The following is a 15,877-nucleotide window of genomic DNA, read 5'->3' as shown; positions in this document are numbered from 1 at the left end:
TTCGAACCCGACCGCGGCGGCTGCGTTTTTATGGAGGAAAAACGCTAAGGTGCCCGTGTGCTGTGCGATGTCAGTGCACGTTAAAGATCCCCAGGTGGTCGAAATCATTCCGGAGCCCGGAGCCTTCCACTACGGCACCTCTCTCTTCCTTTCTTCTTTCGCTCTCTCCTTTATCCCTTCCCTTACGGCATGGTTCAGGTGTCCAACGATGTATGAAAGAGATACTGCGTCATTTCCTTCCCCAAAAACTTATTATTATTATTATTATTATTATTATTATTATTATTATTATTATTATTATTATTATTATTATTATTATTATTATTATTATTATTATTATTATTATTCATTACGCATATTCATTTCGTAACTCAGAAATAAGCAAGGAATGATATTTTTGCACCAAAACAATTGCAAAGCCTTTTCAGAAGAAGACGGTGACATAGCTTCGCATGCGCGCTACCGAAGTGCGACAAGTTTCTTTCAAATGACGCAGACGATAGAAGAATTCGAAGTAGCCAACATGCGATTGACGTCAGCAGTTCATTGCTGCAAAGAACTTGCCAGCACGTGGATGGCTGCAGATGTTAAGCAGACTGTCAAACGGATCATTTAGACACACTTTATGGTTCATGGGGGTTTAACGTCCCAAAGCGACTCAGGCAATGAGGGACGCCGTAGTGAAGGGCTCCGGAAATTTCGACCGCCTGGGGTTCTTTAACGTGCACTGACATCGCACAGTACAGGGGCCTCTAGAATTTCGCCTCCATCGAAATTCGACCGCCGCGGCCGGGATCGAACCCGCGACTTTCGGGCCAGCAGCCGAGCGCTGTAACCACTCAGCCACCGCGGTTAGGCACACTTTACTTTAGTGTGGGCAACGAGATGATATTGGGCAGAAATTATCTTTTTTGGAAATTTTGGCGGTTTTTTTCCTTGATCTGGACAATGAAAAAAAAAAACAACGCTTTTTCCCCGGTTGGTTAAGGTTTATTTCAGGCACTCACATTTTTATATACAATACAAAATTAGTGCTACAACAAGAATTGGGAGTCCGCTGAACTGCATACAGCTCATAGCCTTGAGGACTCAAATATCGGAACCTGACTCCGGCTCTAGATCGCGTCATAGGTGTCTGAGGAACATGCGGCAATTGTTGTTGTTGTTGTTGTTGTTGCCTCTGAAGCGATGGCACATACATGTAGGATTGGCCAGGGTTTAGTGCAGGTCCAAACAGGAGAAAAATTCACCCAGACCTATCTCAAGACACTCACAAAAATTGAGGGATCTGGGAAAACGAATAATAAATTTTGAGAGATGTTGAGGAGATTGCAATGAAAGCGATGAAACAAAGGAGTGAGTAATAATAATTAATAATTGGTTTTGGGGTGAAAGGAAATGGCGCAGTATCTGTCTCATATATCGTTGGACACCTGAACCGCGCCGTAAGGGAAGGGTAAAGGAGGGAGTGAAAGAGGAAAGGAAGAGAGAGGTGCCGTAGTGGAGGGCTTCGGAATAATTTCGACCACCTGGGGATCTTTAACGTGCACTGACATCGCACAGCACACGGGCGCCTTAGCGTTTTTCCTCCATAAAAACGCAGCCGCCGCGGTCGGGTTCGAACCCGGGAACTCCGGATCAGTAGTCGAGCGCCCTAACCACTGAGCCACCGCGGCGGGAAGGAGTGAGGGCTAAAATAAAATAAATCTAAAGTAATAATAATAAATAAATATATTTTGATGGAACATACATGTGAAGAAGCTGACACACGAGATTAAGGGCGTGCCCTTTGGCGGTTGCACTGATGTAGAGGAGGACAGGAAGAGTAAACAACAGCCCTAGTCGAGCGAGGGGAATTTGCATATACGTAATTCTCTGCCGTGCAAACCGCCGGCAGGAGAGGATGAAATGATCTAAGGATTCAACGTCCCCGCCCCTTTCGATAGCTGGAAGAGGCCACGTGTCTCTTCTGCGTAAGTTTCTTGTTCAGTGAGGCTAAAAATTTTTCAGCCAAGCCATCGAGGAGGATCGCAGCCACGTCATCAAAAACGTTCTTCACCGGCCATCAGGTATAAAAAGAAGGCGGCAGTTTATAGGCCTCATAGCAATCTTGCATTCTCAGCAGAAATGAAATGAATAAACAATTGAAGTCATCCTCAGCCCTGTATCGAACAAGCATCGGGCAATGAACTTCTATAAACTGGCACTTGCGGTGTTACAAAAAGTAACTTTGTAATAGTAAACGCGCGCCACATTGTACTGAATACTTCCCGGTTCACCAAGTCAAGCCTCGCGTCATGCATCAGCGCCAGCGTGCACTCGCGAAATGGCTCATGATGCTGACGTCACGAGCAGTGCCTCTCCTATAAAGAAGATACTTCGACTTCGGGCTGTGAGAAATGCCACAATGCGCAGCTGGGTTTTTTTAATGCGACACAATGACGTTCCTGATTGCCGGCGACGTTTGACGCTTGAGCGTGTCACACGTACTCTTTCGTTTAACTTTGTTTCCCTTTTTTTTATGTATTTCACGTTTACTCTGATCGCAGCTGTGGACGCTGTATCTATGATTATATATACCTCGGACTTTTGGGGTGGGCTGACAGTAATAGAAAACTAGAAAAGAAACAAAACGACGTTCGCGTAATAACGTGCCCAGATGATTATCCGAGCGCTCAAGAGTCAAACCGTTTTCAATTTCCATATACTTCACCACGCTATGTCATCGCGCGACATAGAAAAAAAGTAGAAGGGAGAGGAAGGGAGGGGAAGCCTTATGTGTGTCAAACTATTCGATTGTTCGCATCGTCACCCGATTAATTAATGGCAAAACTCGGGACAAATTTCTTTTTTCGCCATCATCTTGCCCTCAGGAGTGTAGTTGCTTTCTTTATGCATTACAAAGCTATAGACCACAGCGGCATGGAAACTGGTTGGCATACCGCGAGCCATCTATCCGCTAGTTCCAAAGGGACATAATAATTGGTTTTTTTTTTTTTGGGGGGGGAGGAAATGGCGCAGTATCTGTCTCATACATCGTTGGACACCTGAGCCGCGCCGTATGGGAAGGGATAAAGGAGGGAGTGAAAGAAGAAAGGAAGAGATAGGTGCCGTAGTGGAGGGCTCCGGAATAATTTCGACCACCTGGGGATCTTTAACGTGCACTGACATCGTGCAGCACACGGGCGCCTTAGCGTTTTTCCTCCATAAAAACGCAGCCGCCGCGGTCGGGTTCGAACCCGGGAACTCCGGATCAGTAGTCGAGCGCCCTAACCACTGAGCCACCGCGGCGGGGCAAGGATAGAAGGCAGAATGGAGAAATGAGATGAAAGAGGACCCGCCGCGGTGGCTCAGTGGTTAGGCGCCCGGCTACTGATCCGGAGTTCCCGGGTTCGAACCCTACCGCGGCGGCTGAGTTTTTATGGAGGCAAAACGTTAAGGCGCCCGTGTGGTGTGCGACGTCAGTGCACGTTAAAGATCCCCAGGTGGTCGAAATTATTCCGGAGCCCTCCACTACGGCACATCTTCCTTCCTGTCTTCTTTCACTCCCTCCTTTATCCCTTCCCTTACGGTGCAGTTCAGGGGTCCAACGATACTGCGTCATTTCCCTTCCCCAAAAAAACAATTATTATTATTAGATTAAAGAGGTGAGGGGACAGGAAGAAAGGATAAGGGGGGAGGAGTAATATACGCAAAAACTATTTACACAATAATAAATATGTACAGGCTGCGCACGTGATTTGTTCCGAATCAATAATAATAATAATAATAATAATAATAATAATAATAATAATAATAATAATAATAATAATAATAATAATAATAATTGGTTATTGGGGAAAGGAAATGGCGCAGTATATTATATCTGTCTCATATATTGTTGGACACCTGAACCGCGCCGTACGGGAAGAGAAAAAGGAGGGAGTGAAAGAAGAAAGGAATTGAGAAGTGCCGTAGTGGAGGGCTCCGGAATAATTTCGACCACCTGGGGATCCTTAACGTGCACTGACATCGCACAGCACACGGGCGCCTTGGCGTTTTTCCCCCATATAAACGCAGCCGCCGCGGTCGGGTTCGAACCCGGGAACTCCGGATCTCCGAATCAGTGCGAAAACACGGATTTGTGCTACGTATAGGAGACGACCATGAGCGGGCAGTGTCGCGGGACGGAGTGCTCGCGCTAGGCCAGCAGCAAACAGACAAGGGAACAGACAACGGCCGGTTTTGCTCGTATTAGTGCTTACGCAATAAAATATCGCGCTCACTGAACGCGCTGAAGATGCTTTGAACAAACCGTGGTGCAGTGCACGTGTATAACCGAACGCACTAGAACACGTTGAACGCAATGCGACGCACCGTGAACGCCAAGCCCGAAAAAGTTCGCGTGCGGCGCTCCGCCAATCTGATGCGCAACACAGCTGACGGAAAACGCGCTCCCCGAAAAGAGCACGCGCGTTGCTGCCAAAGGGGTGAAGGGGGCGGAACAAAAGGTCTCCCCATTGTTCGCCAGGAATAACCGCCGACAACAAGGTGAGCACGAGGCGCGTGTTGACAGACAAGGCGACGACGAGAGCGGCACACTATGCGTGTGGGTGCACGCCGGAGAACGTCAGTGCTGAAAAAAAAAATGAAAATTGGTTTTTGAGGAAAGGAAATGGTGCAGTAATTGTCTCATACGTCGGTGGACACACGAACCGCACCGTAAGGGAAGGGAGGAAGGTGGGAGTGAAAGGAGAAAGGAAGAAAGAGATGCCATAGTGGAGTAATAATAATAATAATAATAATTAATAATTGTTTTTTGGGGAAAGGAAATGGCGCAGTATCTGTCTCATATAACATTGGACACCTGAACCGCGCCATGAGGGAAGGGGAAAGGAGGGAGTGAAAGAAGAAAGGAAGAATAGAGAGGTTCCGTAGTGGAGGGCTCCGGAATAATTTCGACCACCTGGGGATCTTTAACATGCCCTGACATCGCACAGCACACGGGCGCCTTAGCGTTTTTCCTCCATAAAAACGCAGCCGCCGCGGTCGGGTTCGAACCCGGCAAGTCCGGATCAGTAGCCGAGCGCCCTAACCACTGAGCAGGGTGAACATTCCTGCACCGTGCCGCTGAGCCACCGCGGCGGGTCCGTAGTGGAGGGCTCCGGAATAATTTCGACCACCTGGGGATCTTTAACGTGCACCGACATCGCACAGCACATTGGCGCCTTTTGCGTCTCGCCTCCATCGAAACGCGGCCGCCGTTGTCGGGTTCGAAGCCGGGTAATCCGTCAGCACTGCCGACAGCACATTTGGGTGAAGTCTGCTGCATCTGAGAGGAAAAACCAAAGTCGTGTAACCGAGACCGGGAACAGAACTTTGATTTCAAGGTAAACTCAGAGAATTTCGCGAATTTTATTAACTTTAACACTGCACTGTGTCAACATTGAAAATGTCCAATAAAAGTTCACAACTTTTATCTTTTCGCCGTTCCTCAACACTTCGAGAATTCTAAAGAGAAGTAAATCGAAAAAGAAGGCATAATATTGCTGAGCAAGTCGATATTCCATAAATCACACCAAACAAAAAATTCCTTTAAATCATTGCTTCCGGTGACTGTTGGCTTCCTTCAGCACTGAGAGTGAGACTTTTACGAACGTTTGGTAATATTAGTCAGTGAACTTTAAGAAATAGTCACATATCGCATTAATAAAGGTATACGGATTTCAGCATAACCACAGATGAATGGAAGTCATATAAGTTTTGTTGCTGCTGCCGGCGGCGCGGCGCGCAACAGCTGCAACAGCTGTGCGCATGCATAGTGTCAAGTGGGACGAAGATGAATAATAATAATAATTGGTTTTTGGGGAAAGGAAATGGCGCAGTATCTGTCTCATATATCGTTGCACACCTGAACCGCGCCGTAAGGGAAGGGATATAGGAGGGAGTGAAAGAAGAAAGGAAGAGAGAGGTGCCGTAGTGGAGGGCTCCGGAATAATTTCGACCACCTGGGGATCTTTAACGTGCACTGACATCGCACAGCACACGGGCACCTTAGCGTTTTTCCTCCATAAAAACGAAGCCGCCGCGGTCGGGTTCGAACCCGTATATTTTGTTTGTTACCTCATATATTCCTACGTCCCAGAACATTATTGAGAGTTGGACGCCGCCGTGGATAGTTCTGCATCAACTTCGTCTGCTTCTGGCTACTGGGCCCTCGACAGTCAGAGCGCCGTATTTCATACATGGGCATTGTAGGCTGTATCGCAGTTGGAATGATCAAAGAGCACAGGTTTGATTAAGTGCGCCTTACCACCTCCGTATAACCGCTTCGCACGCAAACCGCTTTACACCCACTCCATTAAACTGCAGAGTATACTTCATCATCACAACTTCTCATTTCATCCTGTGCCGCCAGGACCTCCCTCTGCCTCGTGTACCTTCTTTTCGTATCTTCCATATTATATTAACATGCTATCGGTTAATCTATTGTCCACAATGCATTCCCTGCCAACGTACATTCCCTCTTCTTGACTACAACTATAGGAGGATATGATTGGCTAGGAGTGACTGGATGACCCACCGCTCTCTTCCCATCTATTTCTTCTCACAGCTCGCTGCGTTGCCGGTAACATAGCTTAAATCTAGAATAACTTTATGCTTTTCCTCGCATCTCTCTTCGTTGATCGAAACTTGACATCCACATTCTTCTGCACATCGATCGATCAATGCGCTCATATTGCTGCCTTAGTCCACCACAGCGGTATACAGGAACGTGTGTTCCTCACGCCCGCTGACGCGCGGCATTTATTTCATTTGTGGGTGCGCGCGCACTTTCTTCGGCTGTCGTTTCAGTCGCGGCTTCTTGGCAGAAGGATGGGGAAGGCGGTCGACCTTGTCGCGCGCAGACGTGGCAGCTGAACTGTCACTGCCGCCTGACACGATGAGGACGCTCCACGCAAAGTACGATCACTGTTTCCACTTCTTCAAATGGCGGACACTGACACCGACTGCATATACAGCAGTGTATGTATGTCAAGCAGAAGAAGCGCAGTGTGCAGCGGAAAACGCAATATATTGGAATGGCGGCGCGGACTAGAAAGAAATGAAGGAACAAACAGAATGTGAGAATGTGAAATTGACATCACATCAGTAAAGAGAGAACGCGAAATTGAGTTTGTGAACGCGGGTGGGGAACAATGCTGGCAGGGGATTTTATGCAACCATTTGAGAGCAGATGTTCCTTGTCACGACAGACTACAAAAAGCAGCTATAGACTGCTGATTGTGGAAGTACAAAGAGAACGAGGGATTGGAAAGCCGCCGCGGTGGCTGCACAGTGGTTATGCGTTCGGCTGCCGGTCCGAAAGACGCAGGTTCGATCCCGGCCGCGGCGGTCGAATAATTGGTTGGTTGGTTTTTTGGGGAAAGGAAATGGCGCAGTATCTGTCTCATATATCGTTGGACACCTGAAGCGCACCGTAAGGGAAGGGATAAAGGAGGGAGTGAACGAAGAAAGGATAATAGATTCCGTAGTGGAGGGCTCCGGAATAATTTCGACCACCTGGGGATCTTTAACGTGCACTGAAATCGCACAGCACACGGGCGCCTTAGCATTTTTCCTCCATAAAAACGCAGCCGCAGCGGTCGGGTTCGAACCCGGGAACTCCGGATCAGTAGTCGAGAGCCCTAACCACTGAGCCACCGCGGCGGATCGGTCGAATTTCATGGAGGCGAAATTGTGGAGGGTCGTGTGCTGTGTGATGGCAGTGCCCGTTAAAGAGCCCCAGGTGGTCGAAATTTCCGGAGCCCTTCACTACGGCGTCTCTCATAGCCTGAGTTGCTTTGGGACGTTTAACCCCTATAAACTAAACCAAACCAAAGAACGAGGGAATGCAATTTTGAAAATGTCGGGTCTCGACAATGCAGAGTAGTGCAAGACAGATCACTGCTCAAAGAAAGGGTGGCTAAAATTTTGTCCAATTTAAAAAGCCGCCAGCGTTCAGACCGAGACACCTCAAATACATCAGAGGTATATTTTTTGTTAATTTTATTACTAAAACACAGCATTGAGTTGGGATGAACTACATTAGTTTGCATGTTTGAGTATAGTTAACAAAATCTAACGAAAGGAACGCAGACAACACATACAAACCGAAATCACATTGACCAAATGAGGGTCATAAAATATGTTTTCAATGTTTTACAGGTTCCATGAAACTGTTTCATCTCTGGTGGTAAACCATTCCAAATCTTGGTTCCTGCAAGACCGTTCACTAATCTGTTGTTCTTTCTGTCCACGTCTCATGCTAGTCATTGTTTTTGTTGCTCTGCGACACGTTATACTCACGTATTAACTCTCCCAAACCTCGACTTTAAAACCATTCCAAATCTTGGTTCCTGCAAGACCGTTCACTAATCTGTTGTTCTTTCTGTCCACGTCTCATGCTAGTCATTGTTTTTGTTGCTCTGCGACACGTTATACTCACGTATTAACTCTCCCAAACCTCGACTTTAATCTGTGCAAAGAGCAACATTGACTAGCACGACTTGCCCGCGCTCGCTAAATCCGCATTGAGTAGTGGTGGAGTTTTGGTCGGTTCGTATCTGGTAACCCATCGTTGCCAGCGTTGCATGCGGCAGCACCCACTGACGGCAAGCAGCGGCAACTGATGTGCCCGTCCACGGCCGGTCTCGAGTGGGTGCGCGCGCGCCCACAAGACCGGCCGTGGCCCGTCTTCGGCTATGGCGGCCCTTGCCCCGCCGCGGTGGCTCAGTGGTTAGGGCGCTCGACTACTGATCCGGAGTTCCCGGGTTCGAACCCGACCGCGGCGGCTGCGTTTTTATGGAGGAAAAACGCTAAGGCGCCCGTGTGCTGTGCGATGTCAGTGCACGTTAAAGATCCCCAGGTGGTCGAAATTATTCCGGAGCCCTCCACTACGGACCTATTTGTTCCTCTCTTCTTTCACTCCCTCCTTTATCCCTTCTCTTACGGCGCGGTTCAGGTGTCCAACGATATATGAGACAGATACTGCGCCATTTCCTTTCCACCAAAAACCAATTATTATTATTATTATTATTATTATGGCGGCCCTTCCCTGTGCCGCTACTGCTAGACGGGACAAAACCGGCTGCCGCGCTCAGTGGCCGCACCTTTTCGTCGCCCTTCGTCTTTTTCCCTTCTCTCCTGCCAGCGACAGGGAAAGCAACGTGGCGTCCCATTGAGGTACCTTTGTTGCCCTGCCTTGGCTCTGACGACCCACTCGTGCGGTCGCCGTAGTGCGCAGTCACCGCTCGCGCGTCAACACCCGGGCTCCTACCTGGTCCCGTGGTGCCATTATGCTGCAGGGTATGCTGTCGTAGCAGTAAAAAAAAGCGTACACTTGTGCGCCAGAGCATTTCGCCGGCAGTAAAGGAACTGGGACTAATTTCACTTCTCGTCAGAGATATCCGAGCCCGCGTGGCCACCAATGGTGGCGAGTCGGACGTCACTCGGGGCACGCAGTGGCGCTCACTGAAGGTAGGCTGTCAAAATACCTGCACGGCATGAACCACAGACGCGAAATGACGTGGCATGTGGGTAAGCTGCCGTGGTTGTGACGGAACAGGCCAGTTTATATCGCATGGGTTCATATGGGTGCTTAGATGGGACTGGCTCACGAAAACGTATCAGCCGGGAACTTATAAGCGGTTCTCCACTGTACCACTCCCTAATGACAAACAAGGCTCATTTCATTGAAAGTGGAGTTTTTATAAGAGGGGGAAAAGAAAAACAGGTATGCCCCTTTTTTAATACGCATCTCTGAGGCTACTTTCCCAGGCCAGCCACTTTCAGTCGGCGATCACCGAGTCTAAAATGTACTCGGTGTCACCGTCGACTTCACGAATTTAAAATGGAGTGGCGGGAAGAATTACTATGCATTTATTTCCAAATTTCTCAGGAATGAATAGGTATTTTGCACCATAACAACCACATATAGCTAGAACTGGCGCATTTATTTATAGGAACAGAAGTTTGTAGTCGTCAGCCCTAGAGCGCTGAAGGACGGTCATTTTGAATTCGTGCAGGCCTTGCTCTTCGAAGCGTCTCGCTGCTGCTGTAAGACTTCCGAAAACGCTTAGAATAATACAATAGTCTCGCTAGCTTCAGCAGTTCGCAACAAGCCTTCCATGGCGTCACACATGAGCGAAGAAATACTCTGGAAACGCGCACCGCATCAAATGTCACGCATGCTTTTCTTGGAACGCCGAGGCCGAGTAAGAAAAAAAACTGGGATTCCACGAGTCACGTCCTTTTCCGCTTGCAAACTGTCATCTATGTGATGTCGGTAAATGTCGCGCAAGCGTTCTTCATATATGAATCCGGAATTTTCTTCTCCAATCGCATTGTCATACTGATCATGACTTTGATGACCAGTTGTTTATTTCTCCATTGCTCCTCGCCCTCTTATTTATTAATTTCGTATTATTAGCTCTGAGAAAATGTTGTATGGTGTCACTCGCGACCACTTCTTCGAGCCGACACTCATCTCATTATCTTTTCAACTTCCATGTTGATTGATTACGTGCATTTGTCATAAAGCTGCATGCTAAGGATGCACTACACTTTTATCCTGGGGTGAAAGGAAGGAAAAGTGCGGCTATTAGAAATGTCAAACGAGCGGAAGCGAAAGAGAAAGAACGAATCTCGTTATCGAGGCTTAAGAAGATGTAAATACATCATAACTATTTTCTGCATTACATGAATTAAGTATACTCAATAACAATGTGCAGCACGGATGAATTAATTTTAGCCAAAGACGATTCTGTTTTCATGTCCTATCACAATGGAATGCATTGTATTCTGGCATAAAGGCACATCAATCATCTAAATTTACAATAGAGTTTCCTTATAAACGCAGCAAATAATTTTAACAGCGTTGTCTAAGCCCTGTCACGGCGTTTGCATCTCGAACGTAACGAGTCTTTTCTTTAAACCAAAAGACCATCAAAAGTCGTCAGCGCTGTTATTGTCTACGGAATGCACAGAACACATTTCAATGTCTTTTACATGCCTGATATCGCCACCTAACATGAGCACAATCCGCAGTGTGAAATCTATTTATTGCATGTCATAGTTCGGTAGGTGGGATTTAATTAGAGACGCGAATTAACTCCATGATGCTTTTTCCTTCTCGAAAGAACTGCTTCTCAACGAAGTCAAGCTTGGTCTGATTACAGGTGTTCGTCCGTTTTTCTCCCCAGGGTTGCTAGTCCGATCGTCTTCCCCTGAGTTGCCAGACGAGTCTGCTTTTTCCGCTGCGTGCGCTCGCTGAGCATCGCGCGGCGGTCGATCACAAACAGTCCTTACGAGCGAACTTGGCGCACTGTCACGTGCATTTGTTTCTGAGCAACGCTCTCTTTATTTTGGGGGAGGGGAGAGAGCGACAAGATCATTAACAGCGCCTTTTTTGTCTGTGAGACCCAGAGGAGGGAAGAGCAGTGCCTGACCACGAGAACGGACGTCACAGGCATAACGCCTGAGGACACCGGTCCCGGAATTTCATTTCATTCGAAACTTTATTGAACCAGAAAAGTTGCTTTGTCACCGCCGTGGATGCGGTGTTGGGTCCACGCTTCAGGCGATGGCCGCGGCTTCGTGCCTGCAGGCGACCTCCAGTGCCCAATCCACCACCAGCCTCTGAACTTCAGGTTCCGAGCTGGTTACCGTATAGTCTCCCACTGTTCTTTGCTGCTAATATGACATTCTGGCCTAGGCCTAAGCCTGGGGCATCCGTTGATGATATGCGCAAGGTTCCCTTTTGGATCCTTGCACATGGGGCACTGTGGTTTAAAGTTAGCGGGGTACATTAGGGCTCTTTGTGTGGACTAGGGAATGCGCCTGTTTGAAGTTGCCCCCAAACAACCTGTTTGTGTTTATTTAGTGATTTATGCTGGGCCGGGTATATTAATCTCTGTTCTATGTAATAGTTTGTAATCTGCTGGTATGTAGTCATGCGCTCCTCACCTATCTTTCAGGGATGAGAGCTCATGGCCCGGTTAATGAGACCTCGAGCTTTTTCATGAGCCATCCCATTCCCTGGATGCACCTGGAAGCACCGAGGCGGGTGATTAGAGTGTGCTTAGTGGAGTGACACGAGAGGCTGCTATCAGAGGCCTACGGTGCGGCGCATGGCAGGCGGAACACAACATAATCAGCTTGCTAATCAGTCTAACTGCGGCAATATCGAGTGCAACGCGGGCGGGACGGTGTCACAACAACTCGAAGACGCCGTCACAACATCAGAACGTCCCCGCATTGTCCTGGAATATCTGGATAGTATTCTTCTCATCGGCCTGGTCGTCATAGCTGCAACGCGTCCGCACGCTTACTGAAGGCAAACCAGAGCAAACTGACTGACTGACTGACTGACTGACTGACTGACTGACTGACTGACTGACTGACTGACTGACTGGCCGGCCGGCCGTCCGTCCGTCCGTCCGTCCGTCCGTCCGCCTGTCTGTCTGTCTGTCTGTCTGTCTGTCTGTCTGTCTGTCTGTCTGTCTGTCTGTCTGTCTGTCTGTCTGTCTGTCTGTCTGTCTGTCTGTCTGTCTGTCTGTCTGTCTGTCTGTCTGTCTGTCTGTCTGTCTGTCTGTCTGTCTGTCTGTCTGTCTGTCTGTCCGTCCGTCCGTCCGTCCGTCCGTCCGTCCGTCCGTCCGTCCGTCCGCCTGTCTGTCTGTCTGTCTGTCTGTCTGTCTGTCTGTCTGTCTGTCTGTCTGTCTGTCTGTCTGTCTGTCTGTCTGTGTCTGTCTGTCTGTCTGTCTGTCTGTCTGTCTGTCTGTCTGTCTGTCTGTCTGTCTGTCTGTTGCTGCCAAATGTTTTGACCATCGCCACGAGGAAGACAGAAAAGGAAAGTGCACAGGCCTGCCCACTGGCTCAAGCCTAGTCACAATCGCTACCACGTGCAGATAGAAGGAGAGTTGAAAGATGGGACAGAAAGACAGGATAGTAAAGACGCGCTAAAGACAAGGCCGATCCCGGAGACAGTGCAATACCGGGCCAACCGGTGGCGGGAGTGAAGCACCCTTCAAACTCTCCGCCACATTATCAAAAATAAGTCCAACTTGGACCCGTAACAGATACTCTACGGGGTCCGGACAATCGCTGCGATTGTCCGGACCCGGTAGAGTATCTAACAACACAACAAAAGTCACCGACCTCTTGCCTCGTCGATTTGGCTCCTGTGACAGCGAAGAGTGTCATATTCGCGGGTGCGCTGCGGACGCTAGCGTATGGCGAAGGGGGGGGGGGGGGGGGGGGGGCAACAGGACAAAGGCAGAGGCCCTGCTCGGTGTCGTCTTCCGCGCACCTGCGTGACTCCCTCCGCACCCTCGCACATTAGAAAGCAGAGAACAAACCGCAGCGGTACGCGGCTTGACAAATAAAAAAAAAGGGAAGAAGGAAGGAAGGAAGTCGAGAAGAAAGAGGAGGAAAGAAAGACAGAAGAAATGGAAAGAAAAGGAAGGAGACGCACGTGCAGCACTTCTTCCCGTGCGCCCCCTACCAACATCTCTCCCTTTGTGCGATCTCTGCAGGTGCGGCCCGAGCGACCGTTCCTCAGGTGCGCGGGACGGGGCTGCACCGCATTCCGCACCGTTCTTGCACCGCTGCGTTTTTTTTTTCTCCGTTTTCTCTTTCGGCGGTGTTCGCATGCACCCCCAGCGCAGCGACCGACGAGTGTACGGATAGCACACATTGGATTGAAGTTGATCGACAAATCAAGGGCAGAGTATGATATGCGTTGGAAGGGACGAAGCACCTATATGCAACTAAGGAGAACAGAACAAAGGTGATGGGTTAACTTTATATCTATTTCTTCATTTTCATTCCTGGGTTATTTTATTTATTTCTTCACTTATTTCCTTCTCCGGCCGCCGCGGTGGCTCAGTGGTTATGGCGCTCGGCTGCTGGCTCGAAAGACGCGGGTTCGATCCCGGTCGCGGCGGTCTAATTTCGATGGAGGCGAAATTCTAGAGGCTCGTGTACTATGCGATGTCAGTGCACGTTAAAGAACACCAGGTGGCCGAAATTTCCGGAGCCCTTCACTACGGCGTCCCTCATTGCCTGAGTCGCTTTGGGACGTTAAACACCCATAAACCAAACAAACCTTTTTCCTTCTCCTTTCGTTCTTCTCTCACGCTTCCTCGTTCATCACCTCTCTTTCTCTTCTTTCTTTCTTGCCAAGTCTCTTTGCTCTCTCACTTCCTTTCAGCCTCGTGATAAGTTGTTGTTGTTGTTGTTACTCTCATACAATGGCACATGCCCACATAGGCATGTGCCGTTGTATGAGGGTAACGGTTGCATAACTGAAAACGTCTTCCTCCGGCGTTTTCTGAAGTCGAGTTCGCTCCTGTCAGCAATAAGCGAGATTTTTCTTGGCGGTCTTCTACTACGGTTCCGCTCCGGAAAAATCGCGGTAATGTAAAAGCACTCACAAAAAAGACAGTGGCTCTTTAGAACCGCAGAGGCGACCTCGTTGCGACCTACGGTACGCTGTCCCTTGTCCCAGCAGCTCGCAATTTACGACTCATGCTCCCAAGGTTGCCACATGTGCATTTTACACCTCGGTGGCGAAGGCCTGAAAGAGCGCTATTTCATATAATTGTTAAAAATAAGTTAACCTATTTACCCCTCTATTTTGTTATCTTCTGTCCTGAGAGATGTAGGAAGTTCAGACTTCGATGAGACCGGAAGGGAAAGAAAAGGACAGGACTAAAAAAAAAAAGGTTTCCTTCATTGCGCTCGTTTCACGAAACCTTGAACAACAACAACAACAATCAGATACACCTGTGGCCTTATGTAGTTCCTTTGAATGAGCCAGGAGACGTCAGCGTTGTTCATAAGGTGCCCTACATCCATGTTGTTTTTTGCGTGCGAACAGTTTTAGAGAAATGCAACTGAGTGAATTTCGTCAGACGGCCATGCACCCATTAATGATAAGAATTCTCATTAATGTGATAGCACTAGAAGCCCCAAGGACCCAAAAATGCGTTATATATAATATAATTGGTTTTTCGGAAAAGGAAATGGCGCAGTATCTGTCTCATATATCGGCGGACCCCTGAACCGCGCCGTAAGGGAAGGTATAAAGGAGGGAGTGAAAGAAGAAAGGAAGAAAGAGGTGCCGTAGTGAACGGCTCCGGAATAATTTCGACCACCTGGGGATCTTTAACGTGCACTGACATCGCAAAGCACACGGGCGCCTTAGCGTTTTGCCTCCACAAAAACGCAGCCGCCGCGGTCGGGTTCGAACCTGGGAACTACGCACCAGTAGCCGAGCGCACTAACTAACCACTGAGCCACCGCGGCGGGTTGCCGGTCATGATATTCGCCCATTGGCTGGAAGGAAGTGACGCCACCAGACCGGAAGTGACCTCACTTCCGCCAAAGGCGTCGACAGCTGCAAATGCTATTGCATTGCCAAATTGCCAACACATAATGGAATTAGCGTTCATTCGTTACATGCCTAAAGTTGGAGACCGTCGTTCGAAACGTTCGATCCACTTCGCCTAAAATTCTTTCCGGCCAGTCGTGGCAAAACGGAGAGCTCTTCTTGCAGCCATTTGAACTGCGGGGAAGCCGCACCGCCTGGCACGCGAAGAACGCGGGGAATTTGAACACGGGTGTGTATCGCGCAAGCCAGGGCGTGTTTACTGCGAGACAACGATGCAGAAAAGAAAGTCAAAAAAGCAGCTTCACAAAAATAAAAGCTAAAGAGTTTGAGCGTTCATCTAATATGTCTGCCACTGTGCAAACAGGAGGCCTCTGGCTGTTTGAGCAGCTTTTTCCGACCGGCCTAGCGGTAATTTATTTTTTAGTTTTATTTTTACATTCCTCCAGGGACATGTGCACACAAAAG

Source organism: Amblyomma americanum, chromosome 7 (genome assembly GCF_052857255.1).
Source record: "Amblyomma americanum isolate KBUSLIRL-KWMA chromosome 7, ASM5285725v1, whole genome shotgun sequence".
Lineage (NCBI taxonomy): Eukaryota > Metazoa > Arthropoda > Arachnida > Ixodida > Ixodidae > Amblyomma > Amblyomma americanum.
The sequence above is the reverse complement of the archived record's forward strand: the minus strand, read 5'-3'. Positions refer to the sequence as shown.